This window comes from Diuraphis noxia, unplaced genomic scaffold (assembly GCF_037042655.1).
Source record: "Diuraphis noxia isolate RWA-SAM2 unplaced genomic scaffold, SU_Dnox_SAM2 contig0001, whole genome shotgun sequence".
NCBI classification, from domain to species: Eukaryota; Metazoa; Arthropoda; class Insecta; order Hemiptera; family Aphididae; genus Diuraphis; species Diuraphis noxia.
The window spans coordinates 66,707,852-66,724,674 of NW_028301711.1; the positions used below are offsets into that span (position 1 = coordinate 66,707,852).

At 27.3% G+C, this 16,823-nt stretch overlaps 1 pseudogene; it reads left to right on the forward strand.

Moving 5' to 3' along the window:
• Positions 1-11,599: 11,599 nt before the first annotated feature.
• On the forward strand, positions 11,600-13,671 carry LOC149061375 (uncharacterized; annotated as a pseudogene).
• The last annotated feature ends 3,152 nt before the right edge of the window (positions 13,672-16,823 follow it).

A 16,823-nucleotide genomic window follows, 5' to 3' on the forward strand; every position in this document is an offset into this window, starting at 1 on the left:
TATGATGTTATTGGTATAGAACCAATGATTTTATCTTTAATTCAATTATTTTTGTATAAAAATAGAATTATTGTCCCATTTGCCCCGCGGTCCGCGCATTCACGTTATCAGCATAGTCGATTTTTCAGCATTCGCCATCATTCAGCAATTGATCGCCATTTATTAATATAGTGATTTTGTGAAACACGAAGTTATGCGTTTATTTAATTCGTATTAATTCAATACTGCAATTTATTTCATTACTGAAGTTTCGAAATCGGTAAGTACATCATATTGGTATACCTATATACTTATTTTATACTATTAGGTCTTAGGTAATTTAATATTTAAACAATGCTTGGAAGGAAAACGCGTTTAAAGAAACTCGTTTCAATGATTTTGTAATATTATTGACAATGTTTACAAAATGTCGAGTCAGTCACGGCGGTCTTATAGGCCTTAATTTGTATGAAATTAATTAATTAAACATTTTAGAAACAAATCAACAACCTAATTTATTGAACAATTTGTTGCTATAAATTATATCAATATTTAATACAGTTTAAAAATTATACATAAAATGTACTCTATATTTAGGAACTAGGAAAGAAACTAGTTCCTTTCTTTAAGCTAGGAACGAGAAACGATTTAGTTCCTTATTAATAAGATGAACGTGAACTTGAATTCATTACTTTTTTAATGGAACTTTCCAAGCACTGTATTTAGAATAGTTACTTGTGTATTATGTATAGATATATATAAATATAATATATAGTATATGTCTACTGTCTAACCTAATATAGAGTATACCGAATTATGGCAGACCAGCTGCTGCAGGTGACAGACTCAACAAATGTTTTTATACTAAATTCGCCTATTGACATGATTGGCGATGATGATGAAAATTTGATGAGTAATACATTTAATGAAAATACTGGCATTTTATTGGATACATTAATTCAATTGAAAGGGGATTGTTTTTTTAATATATTTGTTGGTAGGTACCTATTGAATGATATTTTAATTATTAGTTAAATGCGCACTATATAGTAAATTTGTGTTCAGCAGTACCCCCTAACTTGTTTTGTTAACTAATATTTGAATCAATTTACCAATTATTTAATTAAAGTTAAGAATATGTGTTTTTACGTTGAAATTTTTATGCAAGTTATGATAACTTTAAGCTTGATAATTATTGGTAAATTCACTCTAATACTAAAGCTAAAAGTTTGAATCAGCAAACTAACCATCTGACACTCTTCTTTTATTTTTTTTTCCAAATTAAATTTAAATGTAATATTGTCATTTAAATTATAAAAATAACTTATCTAATAAATAATACTATAGGTAGTAGTTACTAAATTATTTTATTAGTTAGTATTTAGTACCTATATGTATATATTTAGTTCCTATATATATTTTATTTCTATAATAATAATAAACAAAATTATATAGGCTTATCTATACATCAATATATATTATATAAAACTGGAACTAATATTTTTGTTTAGATCATGGAATAACAATAGAAAGCTTAAAGTACATGACAGAAAACCATTTGAATTTAATTTGTCCATTAGATAATTTAGGCGACAGAATCATTTTTGAACATCACTTACGCATATGGCAAAACAAAATAGTTGTAAGTTAAACTATTAAAGCCATTATATTGAATTTGAGATTAATAAATGATATAATATTAAAATTATTTTGAATTATATTATTATATTATTTATTTTGTCTTGCAATTTTGGTAGCATGACCATTTAGATTCTACAGATAATTCGACTGCACCGTCTGAGTCTTCATCAGTATCAGAATTGGTCCACCAAGATTGCAGCGATGATTTGATAAAGGAACATGTAAGTTCATATTTAAATTTAAAAAAACATAAAAATACTATTTATAGTAATTTAAATTTAAAAATTTTAGTGTAGTTTAAGTGGCTAAACAGTTAGCTACTTAAGATATTAATTTACCAGTATAATATGATTATAAATTAGGTATGTTTACAATTATTAAGATTGCAAAATTAACATTGATAATTATAGATTAATATTGAAGACATTTTAAGAAATTCTGGGAAAGGTAATTTGATATTGGCATATTATAAAAATCACAACAAATTAACAGATGGGTTTAGGAAGTCATTGGCAGATGTAGTAATAGAATACCTAATACAACATAAAATAAATGCATCACCCAAATCACTTGAACACATTGCTAATATAATAGTTAAACTTTTTAAATCTGAAATTAAGGTTTGTGAATAATATTTAAATTAAATATATTTAATACAATTTTCATAATTTTTGTATTATAGGAAACATATTATTTGAACGTCAATAAACAAAAACCAAAAGGGTTATTGTATCAGAAGTACCACAATACAATAAGCAAATTACGAAAGCATGACCTATGGCCCAAGAAAATTTTTAATTCAAAAGTTGTGTCTTCCACTAGCACTTCTAATGATTTACACCATAATATCTCATTGCCTCTTGAAGTTGAAGGTTAAAAACAAAATCTTATTTGTTTGTTCAGCTTTTTTAAATTTAAATTTATTACCTTACAGACCAGAATTTACTGCATATTAAAAGATGGCTCCAATACAATGTTGAACCTTTAGAAGAAGTTTTGATGAAATGGCAAGAAACAGTCCTTATCCGTAGACAATTTCTTATAAATACTGATACAAAAATTAACCATATATTAGATGACTGGCCTCTATATAAACAGTCATTTGGACATAACTTGGTATAAGATTAATATATTTCAAGAATATTTATTAACTGTGTTTTTGGTAAAATATGTTATATTATTCTATTTTTATTTAGATAAATATTGATTTTGAGTATATTTATCCTGGAGCTGGTGACTTATTTTTTGAAAAGTGGTCACATTTGGTTCCAAAAATCTTAACCTTAATGACAACTAAAGTAAAGTATGGAAACAGTAAAGAGATGTTAAAGCAGATAACTGAAAACCCTGATATAGAATTAGGTATGATTGAATCTAAAGTATATCTCCCAGTACAGACTTAATTGTTTGTTATTGTTATGTGTTACAGATTCTAGAAATGTTGTAATATTTGCACTTTTGAGTTCTATGATTATTCCAACGTCTAAGTCCATTGTAATTGATAAAGTTACCAAAATTAAACGCATTACCAAGACAAGTATAGCGGATGCGAGAAAATCATTTATGCGCCTTGTTCCCACAACTAATGACCTGTATGTACAAATTCAGAGTGAAATTGATAATTGCTTTTCTATGAAAACAACTTTACAACCATTAATATGCATAGTAGGAGATGATTATATAACTTCAAAACAATTCTTTGTTTACTATTTTAACACTTATTATAAATTGCCCAATATTGTAAAAGCTGTCGATGTTTGTTTCAAAATAATTCATGTATTTAACTTAAAATATCCTATGGAATCTTTGCTAGTTTGGACATTTATCCAGAAGTGTTTTTATGGTATTGATACTGAAAATGATGTAAAAAGTTCCTCACTATTATCTGTTATATCTGACTTAAAAGATTAGTTTTAATATTTTATTTTGCATTTTCAATTTGTTTTATTATTATTTTAATGTTTGAAGCATGGAATTGAATTGTTATATTTGTAACCTAAAATTAACCCAGTTAGAGCAATTCTTTATGCATTTAAAAATATATCATTCTTTACAATCAAACTCAATTTATAAATGTGGTGTTATTAGTTGTTCTCAACAGTTTACATCTTTTCAATCTTTTTCCAAACACATGAAATCTGAAATTAATAATTTTAATCCTATCTACGCCAAATCATTAAATAATGAAAATCTTCCTACTAATGTACATATTATGGAAGTTGACTCTTCTGACAATTACTCATACTGTAATACAAACTCTTTAGTTCATGATGATATGTCCCATATTTCTTCAATAAATGTAGGTTTGTTAAAAGATTCAGTATTAAAATTTACACTTAAATATTATGGTAAGCCAAATTTTTCAAGAAAAACAACATTAGAATTGCAAACTGATGTTATTCAACTCATAACTAAAGTTATTGCAGAAGAAATTGAAACAAAAATAATGAATAACTGTACAGACCCTCACATAAAAAAATCACTAAATATAATCACAGATTTTTGTAAGAATCCTTTTATTGACATAAATACAGAGTACAGATTTTTAAAACATATAGAAGATAAGGAATTGTATGAGAAGCCAAAAATTATAACTTTAAATAATACAGTTGAAAACATTGTTTTAAATACTGTCAATACTATTGATGAAAAAAAAAGTAAAGGTGTAATATTTCCAATAAAATTTCAGTTGAAGAAATACTTTGAACTGCATGGTGTATTGAATTCATTTTTAGAAAATCATAACTCTATAAACATGAATAATGTAGGCTATACTAATTTTCTTAATTCTGAGTTATGGCAACAAAAGATGTTATTACATCCAAATAAACTTGTGATTCCTTATTTTTTATATTTTGATGAGTTTGAAGTAAATAACCCACTTGGCCCACACTCATCATCAATTTTAGGCGTGTACTATTCTTTCCCCACAGCTCCTCATTGGTTACGTTCTAATTTGAAAAACATTTTTATTGCTGCTCTTTTTAATTCAAAAGATCTTAAGTCTTTAGGAAATGATAAAGTATTTTACAACTTAATTTATGAGTTAATTGACTTAGAAAATAATGGAATTGGACTAAAGCTTCCTGATAGATGTGTTAAACTTTATTTTTCTATTGGTTTGATTGTAGGAGATAATTTGGGAGTCAATGCTGTTTTAGGATTCTCTAAATCATTTTCAGCAAATTACTTTTGTCGATTTTGTCGTATGGACAAAAGTAGTACAAGTGTTCTTGCCACTGAAATTGTTAGCTCCTTACGTAACAAAATTAATTACAGAGAAGATGTTATAAAAAACGAATTAAGATTAACTGGAATTAATGAAAATTCTATATTTAATACAATTAATTCTTTTCATGTTGTTGAGAACTTTTCAGTTGACTTAATGCACGATATTTTTGAGGGGATTTGTATTTATAACATGTCTCATATTATCTTAAACTTAATAAAGGCAGATTATTTTAGTTTAGAAACTTTAAATAGTCGAAAACAGGGTTTTGATTATGGGGAATCAGAAGTAGGAAATATGTCTCCTCCATTAAAAATGTTGAATTTATCCAATATAAATATAAAAATGACAGCTAGAGAAATGCAAACATTTGTAAATATATTTTCAATTTTAGTTGGTGATTTTGTTCCTCAAAATGATCCAGTTTGGAGATTTTTTATTAATTTTATAGAAATAATAGATCTACTTTTACTATCAAATTACGATGATCACATAATCTTGCTACTTGAAGATCATATAAAATATCATAATATAAAATATGTAGAACTTTTTAAGGATACACTTAAACCGAAACATCATTTATTAACACATTACTGTCGTATAATTAAAAAATCTGGTCCTTTAAAGTATATATGGTCTTATAATTTTGAATCTAAACATAAGCAACTCAAGTCATACACAAAAAATACTAATTCTAGGATAAATGTTTCAATTTCTCTTGGTATTAAGTTTTGTATTAATTTCTCTGAATTCATCTGTAACTTTGATATTAATACATATACTGTGTATACACCATTAGGTGCTGCATTTTCAATTTATTCATCTAAATATGTCAAAGAAATCTGTGATTTATGTCCTAATAAAAATTTAGATACTATGCATGATTCTCTCATTTATGATAAAATTATGCTTTTTAGTACTACGTATAAACTTGATAATGTTCTTATAACAAGTGAAAATGAACTATCAGTTTATTTATTAAAACAAATAATATGCTTAAATGAAAGAACAATTAAATTTTTTTGTCAAAGGCTTGATATAATTGGTTATGATAAACATTTAGCTTGTTATAAAATAAATAAAATTAAAAGAGAACAATATGTTATAAAAAATGTTAAAGAATTTAAAGGACCTCCAATTCATTTATACAATTGTCCTAATTACATCCATCATTTAAACTTTATAAGATTAAAATACTTTTAAATTTTTGCTTGTAAAATTGTTATTATATGTTAAGTTTCAATAAAAAAATGTATTGTAATATTTAATATTGTATGTATACTTTATTAATTTGTTATTCATTTTTATTTGTAATTATTTCTAATATTTATTTTGTATGCAACTGCAGTATAAATGTAAAATAAATATATTTTGATTAAATTAAATTTTTTTATTTTTTTTTCATACCTTAAGATACCTAAAGGTCCTTTCAGCTCTATATTAATAAGTTTCTATGAAAAATAGTCTTAGTTTTAATACCACATATTTAATTATGTTAATAATATAGGCAATTTGAATACCAAGTTATTTTCATTACCTATAATTTGAATGTAATATTTGGATTAAATTCAATGACTTGTTGCATTAATTTAAAGAAAATTGTAACACAAATATAATATTTCTTAAGAAAAAGAAGTCTTTAAATTAATAATGTTTTGCTTATATTTATTATACGATTTACTTAAATGATAGATAAAATATCATAAATTTTAGTAAAAGTTTAATGAATTACATTATACTTGGCATAGTATTAATGAAGAACAATTTTCATATTTCAATTAAAGAAATACCCACATTTTTATGAATACACTTCATAGGCTCGAAATCATGCCCGTTTTTCATTAAAACAATAGCCATTTTTACTTAAAAATTGTACTTTTTTTTCTGAGTGTATGGACGGAACATTCCAGTTTTGAACTAAATTTTTTTACCAGTTTTTTTGTACAGCATGGTTTTTAAAATGGTATATTGTATACATCTCTGGTATATGCATTGCCTCTCAATAAACGTACATCGACTTATGAACATGTATTTAAAAAGTTACGTCATGCATGTTTGACCAAAGGATTTGTAATTAACCCAAATATGTTCGTAATTGATTTTGAAATTGGAATACACGAATTTTAAATTTTTTCTTATTTTACGATCACTATACCCTGTGTGCATAAAGAAGAAGTTACTGTCTATGTACCGTCTGTTTTTATCATAGGCGTGCGCACGGGGTATGCAGGGTATGCCGCTGCATAGTCTGCGGCTTCATGTAAGGGGCCCATGTTTACCATACCATCAAAGCATTTTTAATAATGTCTTTTATGGCGGGTATTAAAAACAAAAAATTATAACATTTTTTTTTTAAATTTTCGCTGCAGTAAAGAAGCTAAGTAGTATATTTGCAAAAATTAAGATTGTTAGATCGAGTCTTATATGTGGTAAAAGAAAATATTAATAACGGCTTAGAATCGTTTTTTTTAGAATAAATTTAAAAAAAAAAGCGGGTAAGTCGTGGATGTCGCTCTGCTGTACAGTAGGTTACTGTAATGGGTGGGATTAAATTTGAATTCAATGATAGGTATCATTGAATACGAAAAACGATTCTGGACGGAGATGATTTGTTTGACTCGTTTGAGGATAAATCGTTATCGTTACGCGATTTCAAAAAAATTTAAAACTCAAATGCTCAAAACATTTTTCCTATAATAACGCTTCAAATTTTCTCTATAGTTATTTGAAGCAAAACTTATGGAAAACTTAGTGTTGAATTTATTAACCTTAGATATAAATAGAAACATTTTTATGAATTTTTAACTTAAAAATTACTTGCAAATTTTCGCGTTTTCGACAGATTTCGTAAAAATTTGAACTATGAATGCTTGTAAAAAAAAATTGTGACCAACGATTTTCGATTTTTTTAAACTACAATAAGAACCACTCATAAAGAGCCTTGTATTAAATTTTCAAATTTTTTTGGCCATCCAAAATTTTTTTATCGAAATTTCGAAAAAAATTCTCAGAAAAATCGAAAATATCAGTGGTCTATAAATAGCTCAAAAAAAGTCGAAATATTTTGAAAATTTAACTGTATATAGATAATACTGACATTAACATTTGGTGAAAATTTCAAGTATTTACAGTGATTAGTTTTTGAATTACAATCATATAAAAAAATCGATTTGGTCGAAAACTGGTTTTGCGTAAAAATTCCCGTTTTTCCGTCATTTTTTTTTTGTTTTTCTCGATTTTTTTGAAAACTGTTGGAAAATGTTTACTTTTGACCTCTATAATGCACCAAGGATATTCACTTTTACATCGGAAACCACCCCCAAAGTTAGAAATTGGAGCATTATTTCGACTAATTATGCTGTACACAGACACAAAAAAAAAAAAAAAACACACATCATTGTAAAATCAATACATTCCTCACTTCGTTCAGAATCTAAAATTGAAAAAAATTTTGTGAGGGGCCCTATGTTTCTTGTTGCATAGCCTGCGAATAAAGTCTGCGCACGCCTATGGTTTTTATTCTCAAAAGTGACGGTACATTGTAACTTATATGTACCGTATAATATATGTATAAGAATAAAATGTCATTATGATACCGCTATATAACTTCTTGCCAAAGCCGTTTATGAGATTTCCATGTGTAATATCACATAGAAGTTATTATTGAGAAGTTAAAATTATTGATGTTGTATGTGACATAACAGAGAAGTTACAATAGTTAGATATAAATTGTTATTGATGTATACACCTGACTGTGGTTTTTATATAAAAAAAGAAATAAATACATAATATATATATTATATTATGATACTAATCAATTTAATATTGTCGTAATACCTTTACAAATTATTCTACTAATATACTATATTATTCTATTAACTTTGTAGGGGATGGCCACAATCGTCATTCGTTGTCAGAATGTTTTAAAATAAAAAAAAGAACAAATGGAATATTTTATAAAATTTTTATGAATTTCTAGTTTGAAATAATTTGCGAACAAATGGAATATTTTAGGCATAATTATAATATTATAATAATTCACCGTACGCGCCGAACTTGGTGGGCTGCTAAAAATGACTGAATATAAATATAATAAAAAAAAATATTAGTTGGCGTAGTCGTCGTGAACAAAGCATGCCGATAAAGATACATCAATCTATAAATAAAATAATAGTAAAAATTATAAAACAATAAGTCGTATGTCGAAGTGGTCTTCCCGACGCAAGGCGATAACAAAACCAGATAATATGTAAATGTATAGATATAAAGGATAATATAATAATAATTATCGCGGCGACAGTAGTCTAGCCAGACTAGCACTGTCTAGTAATAATCATAAAACTGTCACAATATTAATTCTGTTTGTAATCGTTAATCATTAAAAGTTTGTCTTTCAACACGCTGACATCTCTACTTACTACAGTATTTTTTCTACCTCCTAAATAGTGTTTTTTCTACTTCCTAAATCAGTGTTTTTGATTTTTCTACCATTTATCTATCTACAGTGCAAAACGAAGTGTAAAAACTAAAAATGTCTTCGAAACAGGTATTATTTACTAACATTATTCATTTTACCTAGATATAATAGTTTATTCAACTTTAGTCAGCGGTGGCTCTAGGGTTCGATTTTTTTGTGTGGGGGGGGGGGATAATAATAAAAGTGTATGTTGAATTTAATTAAATTGTATACTAGGTAGTATACCTGTTCACTTTTTTTTGGAATTTGGAGGATTTTGGACGTCTTAATGTCCACAATTTTATCAAAAGATAAAAAAGTCTTATGCCAGACTATATACTAACGAATTAGCTACACAATACTCATGGACAGGGTTCAGAAACAACAACCTTGAACCCACTGCAGCATTTAAAGCTAACAAAAATCATCAAAAGTAATTAATTACCTACATTTATTTTTAAATCATGAGTAATTTGTTTTATTGTCTCTATTACTGAATATTTTTAATAATATTAAAAATCATAAGTTTAATTGAGTTTTATGATATTTTTTAGATGTGTGTATGAAGACTTTCAAAGGGACTGAAATGGAATTCGAAATTAATGTGAAAAATTGGTTTGAAAATGGGTCCCTATGCCAATCCCGAGAGAAAAAATAAATTTTTATTTCTGTTGTTTTTAAATTCCCCATTATTTTATTGTTATAACTATAGTTTAAAGAATTTGCAAGTTGCAACACCTATAAGTGTATAAAGCATAAACACTTTTTTAATTATATTTTTATTTTTATGTTTATATTTTATGATTAAACAAATTACATTTCAATAATAACTAAAAGTACCTGTGTTTTTATTTTTTTTTTTATTAATAGACTAGGTAAAAAAAGGATTTACATTCAATGTCTAAGAGGCAGTTTTTACGGTGTGTTAAAAGTGGAATAGCGGTGACTCAAAACATTTTTGATCAATCTGAACCATTTGGGAAAACACATAATATAGTCAATGAGTTGGATTCTTCTCTTGAACAGATTCCATCTTCAGAAACAAATAATATTTTTCAACCATCTGATCAATTCATAGATATTACAAAGAGAACATTAATCAGTCATATTGACTATATTAATGATAATGATAATATTTCAAATCTATTAAATTTAGATTCTGATGATTTTGACAGTGTAAAGAAAACTTCCTTGGATATCAAACTTCGTAAATAGATAATGGCATATCATGTTTCCCACAACTGTGTGAATGCACTTCTAGCACTATTAATATCAGAAGGTCATGATCTACCTAGACTGCTAGAAGCTTACTTAATACACCAACACTCAAAGACCATAAAATCATAAGTATACACCCAGGATCGTATATTCATTTTGGTGTTGAATTCATGATGTCTAAGTTTCTAATGTTACATCTTGATAGTTTTGATAAACACACAACCATACAATTAGGAATGAATGTTGATGGTTTACCTCTCACATCAAGTTCGAAATCGAGTCTTTGGCCCCAGGGCGTCCATTGGGGAGGGCAAGGGGGGACATGTCTCTCCCCTGGCTTTTCCGTGACGACGATACATGTATTATAATTATTATACTATTATATATATTATTATTATTTATATAGGCACGGATCTTGGTCTGTGGTATAAGAAAAATAAGTACGCTTCGCCGTGTAAAAACGTGTTTAAGGTCTACAATGACAGAGCAGCGACTATCTGGTCTATGTATACTTAGTATACATAGACAGACAATTGATGATTTAAATTTAATTCAAGGTGTAGTGGACGAATTTTCAAAAAACAAAAGGAATTTACAGTTTTTGTTTTAATGTTCATCGATACTATTTTTTAAGTATTTATTCTAGTATAGTAAGTTATTGTATTAAGTTAATTATTGACACTTATAGAATTAAATGATAAAGTGAACTATTTATGTTGTATATTTTATATTTTATTAAAATTGAACTACCAAGTCTAATTTATTTAATAAATAATTATATAGTTATGATAAATTAATAAATACTATTGTGTATATATTATACAGTCATAAAATATTGTTCTACGTAAACTTACATATAGCAGTTAACAGGTTAACAGAATGGTCAATATTATTGCAAATATTTAGTGTCCCCTCCCTGTACTTTCAAAGATGGACGCCCTTGCTTTGGCCTATTCTCATTTCTTTTATCAATATTAAAAAGTTATTACAAGTTGTAATCCCTGTTGGATTATATCATGGTAAATATAAAAAAACCTTCATCCAGCCATGATTATTTAAACCCATTTATAAGTGAAATGAAGAATATTTTATCTAATGGTATAACTATTAATAATAAAATAATACAATTTGAGATTGTTCAAATAGTTTGTGACGCTCCAGCCAAAGCTTTTATTTTAAATGTTAAAGGTCACAACTCATATCATGGATGTAATTCTTGTACTGTTGAAGGGGATTTCATAAACAATCGAATGACATATTTAAATATGGATGCTTCTTTAAGAAGTAATCAATCATTCCGCAGAAAAGAGGATGAATTTTACCACAAAGATTCAAGTCCTTTAGAAGATTTGCCGATTGATATTCCGTCAGTAGTTGTATTAGAATACATGCATAATATCTGTTTAGGGGTAGTGAAAAAATTGTTGAGTTTTTGGGTAAAAGGTAAAAAACCAGTACGGCTTGTAAATCCTGAAAGTATTTCAGAAGAATTACATAATATTAAATTGTTTTTGCCTGTTGAATTCAATCGCTTACCAAGGTCATTAGATGAGTTTGAGTACTGGAAAGCTAAAGAGTTCAGGACTTTTCTTATTTACACAAGACCAATAGTTTTAAGAGGACGTTTAAAAACTTATTTTTATTAGTGGCGGTTTTGGGATTCAATTTTGACTGAGGCGACTAAATATTAACATACATATATACAACAATTATATACATTTACATATATATATATATATATAATAAAAACACAAACTTATAATACATTAAACAAATTGACATGTTGAAAAGATTAGAAAGTGATTAGTAGAATAGGTAGTAGAGATAGCAGATAGACGACAATACAAGCACAGACTATGATTAAACAATTCGATACGAATAGAAGATAACTGCAGTGTTGTAATTGTACGTCGTTTAGCTGATTTTTACGCAGTGTCACCAACACTGATGATAATTCAATAATTATTGTGTACTTTTTCGGCCGAGCCAATGTTTACATGCCGCCTCAATCGTCGCCTATGAAGTGCATGTGCTATGCGTACGGCTCGTGTGCGTGCGGGATCGTATTATTTAGTAATATTAAATACAACTACACGTGAGAGGCACCGTCAGCGGTCGCTCTTACGGGTACGGTTGGAAGATTACGAGACCACAGTCGACACCGGGCAACAAAATCGCGTATAATTTTAGCCTGAAACAACCTGTGACCCGTGCTCCGCGTAGTCCTTACACCCGTATAAACTGATACCATATTATTAATTATAATTAACTACAGAATGATGTTTGTATTAAAATCTAATATTCTGTTTTGACATTTTTCTATGACAAAATTCAGAACATTAATAATATATTATACAAATGAAAAAAATATATACTATGTCTAATTTGTTTAAAAAACATATTCCTCTTACTAAATTTTTAAGAGAGGCACCGCCTCACTTGCCTCACCCCCAAAACCGCCACTGATTTTTATAATCATTTTATGATTTTAAGTTGTGCTATTCGGGTATTAATTTCTCCTAAAACATGTTATACTTACAATAGTACTGCCAAAGCGTTGTTAAGACAGTTTGTAAGTGAATACCCTTTACATTACGGTGCAGAATATGTTGGCTACAATGGCCATGGATTAATTCATCTTGCTGATTTTGTAATGATACATGGATGTTTAGATAGTTTTTCTGCTTTTAAATATGAGAACTATTTACAATTTATAAAAAAAAGCTTTAAAAATGCAAGATATCCCCTTGAAGACATATATAACCATGTAATAGAACAAATCAATATTAAATCCACTTCTGTTACACTCAACTACCCCATTCTCAAACATGAAATATATTTTAACCCTTCAGTCAATAAGAATGTTTATGAAACCTACTATAAAGAAATCATTTTTGAAAATTTTGTTATAAATACCACAAACTTATAAGATAATTTTGTTTACACTAATGATCATGGTGTAGTAAAAATAATACACATAATTAAATCTATAAATAGTAAAATTAAAATTGAAGTTCTTAAGTATAACCTTTCTCCAATATTTCAGCATCCCATTTCATCAGGTATTATAAAAATATTTTATGTTCATGATATTCTTCCAAAACCTCCACTAATATCAATTGATGTAGAATCTATAACGTATAAATGATTTTCAGTCTTTACTGATATTCATATGTCAATAGCTATAGCATTATTACATACTACATAATTTGTTTATATAATTTTTGTTTTTATATTTAAATCAATGTATTTAATTACATAGGTATATTCAGGAGATTTAACTAATTTGTGTTTATTTATTATTATTGGTAGGTTTAAGCTTTAACCTTTTTAAATACCTACCATTAGGTATGTTTTGTTTTAAATTGTATACCTACATAATGTCATATATTTAAATTAATATCTACTAATTCTCACAAGGATGATTGAATTTATTTATAATAAAATGTAATTACATTTTATATAGGTAATAAAAATTTTATGATGTTAATTTAATTTTTCATATTATTCGTTAAATTTGTTTATGCATATAAACTATTTATGGTAATAATTTATTAATTGTTATTTATATCTTTAGATATATATTTGTTAATTGAAAATTGTGTAAGAAAATTATTCAGTAGGTGCCTATTTATTAGGTGATTTAATTTATGAAAACTGTTTATATATGTAGGTAGGTACCTAAGTATTATAATATTTTTAAATAAGCCTATGGCTTATAGATACCTATAGAAATACTAGGGGACAAAATTTTTTCATAATGTTACAATAACCGTGTCGTTCAATAGAAAATATACCAGCTGGCAGCTACTAGCTATAGTATACTATTTAAAAAAAACCACTGATGTTGCTTTTACAACACGACACTATTTAACTTAATAGTGTGTGGTGCTTATATAAATCATAAGTCATTATTTGATCACTAAACAGTAATTTTATCGTTATAATACCTATCAATGCGTTTTCGATGAAATTTATTATTATTATTTTTTTTATATAATTTGAAGAAGGTTAAAAAACACATACTTTATCGTGGTTATTTTTAAAAGAATTTTGGGTACCGTAAAACGGGGTGATTAGGGTCTTTGAGGGGAATCGGGTCAAAAACTTTTTTTTATCGTATTATTGATTATAGAAAATTATGTATTTATCGTTATCAATTTTAGTCTTCACTGTTTAATAAACCGGAACATTCTCTGTGCAATTTATATTGCACAAGATATTGCTGCACTGGTTTTATCATTAATTAATAACATCAAAACTGTTATCAACTTTTTCACTATAAGCCAAATTCAAAAAACTCATCGTGGCTCTACACTTAAAACGTAAGTAAAAACATCAAATATATTTTATAATTATTATACGAGGTATCAATAGTGTAATTAAACAAATTTCGAATTCGTATTTGCAATATTTTTTTTATTGTAGCAAAAAAAAAAAAAAAAAATCATTTTTTCAATTTTAATGAGGTGATTAGGGTCAATACAATTTGTGCATATTTAATTGTACAAACGGAGCAATTCCACACTTTAATAGCATATACTAATGAAATAACTTACTAATTACAATTGTATATGCATACTAATTTTAAAATAATTTTTAAAAGATACAATTTTGTGTGTTTTTAGTATAAATGGCACGTAAATACATTCCTGATCCAAGAAGTAAGAGGCATAGACATCACGACCAAAATGAAATACAAGATGCTCTTACTATTATTGAACAAGGTAGTTCAATCAGATCTGCTGCAAAAAGTACAGGGATACCATATAGTGTTCTTCAAAGGTATAACAGAAAAAAACAAATAAATCCAGACTTTAAAGTTAAAAAAATAGGGGGTCAAACAGTGTTGTCAAAAGATATTGAAATGTCTATTGTAAGCAATATCTTGAAATGTTCTGAATGGGGATATCCAATAACAGAATTTGAAGTTAGGTTGTTTGTAAAGTATCATTTGTCTGTAGTCGGCTGTACTGTCAAATCATTTAAAAATAACTGTCCTGGTGTTGAGTGGATTAAATCATTTATGAACAGATATAAACATATTATTTCTCAGCGCATGTGTCAAAATATCAAAAGAAGCAGAGCAGCTGTTACTGCTGATGATATCAATAAATATTTTGATAATTTAACAATATCCCTTGAAAATGTGCCACCCAGCAATATCATAAATTATGATGAGACTAATTTAAGTGACGATCCTGGAAGAAAGAAAATAATATGCAAGAGAGGAACCAAATACCCTGAAAGGGTCATGAATCAGACCAAATCATCAACATCAGTTATGTTTGCAGCTGCAGCTGATGGAACATTACTTCCACCATATGTTATATATAAAGCTGCTCACCTATATGATACATGGACAGTAGGAGGACCTCCTGGAACAAGATATAATAGGACGACTTCAGGGTGGATTGATGGAAATTGTTTTATTGAATGGTTTTCCACTATAGTTATTCCATATTGTAGAAGATTAAATGGGAAAAAAGTTGTAATAGGGGATAATTTGAGTTCTCATTTGTCTCCTGAAGTAATAAAACTCAGTGAAAAATATAACATAGATTTTATTTTTCTTCCTCCAAATTCTACACATATCACCCAACCATTAGACGTTGCATTTTTTAGACCGTTAAAAGGTTCATGGCGAGCTGTATTGGATGATTGGAAATCAACTACTAAAAGGGGAATGAAGGCTGCTACAATACATAAAGACTGTTTTCCAGCATTGCTAAAATCTACTGTATCAAAACTTAATGATAAAAAAACTCAAAATATTCTATCTGGATTTGAAAAAACAGGAATATATCCTATAAATAGGAATAGAGTTTTGTCTATGCTACCAAATGAGACTGAAAATGATACAAATACTAGTCAAATATCTGAAAATTTAACTAACTTTTAAAAAAAATGTAGGTATGGAATTGAAGAAAATGTTGAAAAAAAAAGAAAAAAACGTTTGAAAGTTCTACCTGGTAAAAGTATAAAATCTCATGATTTAGATGAAGCCAGTGATATAGATGACCCAGATGAGTGTGAAAATAATGAAGACAATGAAAATGAAATAGTAAAAAACAATTTAGGTTATATAAGAGAAGAGAAATTGCAATGTTCAAATTCAAACTCAAACCAAGCTGGTCAAATGCCTTTAGATATTCTTAAAGATAATATTGATGAAGGCACTTGGGTGGCTGTTAATTATGGAAGAAAAAAAGCAAAATTATTTTTTGGAAAAGTTACCAATGTAATAAGAAAAGGCTGTATTTATGAAGGTTCCTTCACTAGACAAAAAAAAAGCACACT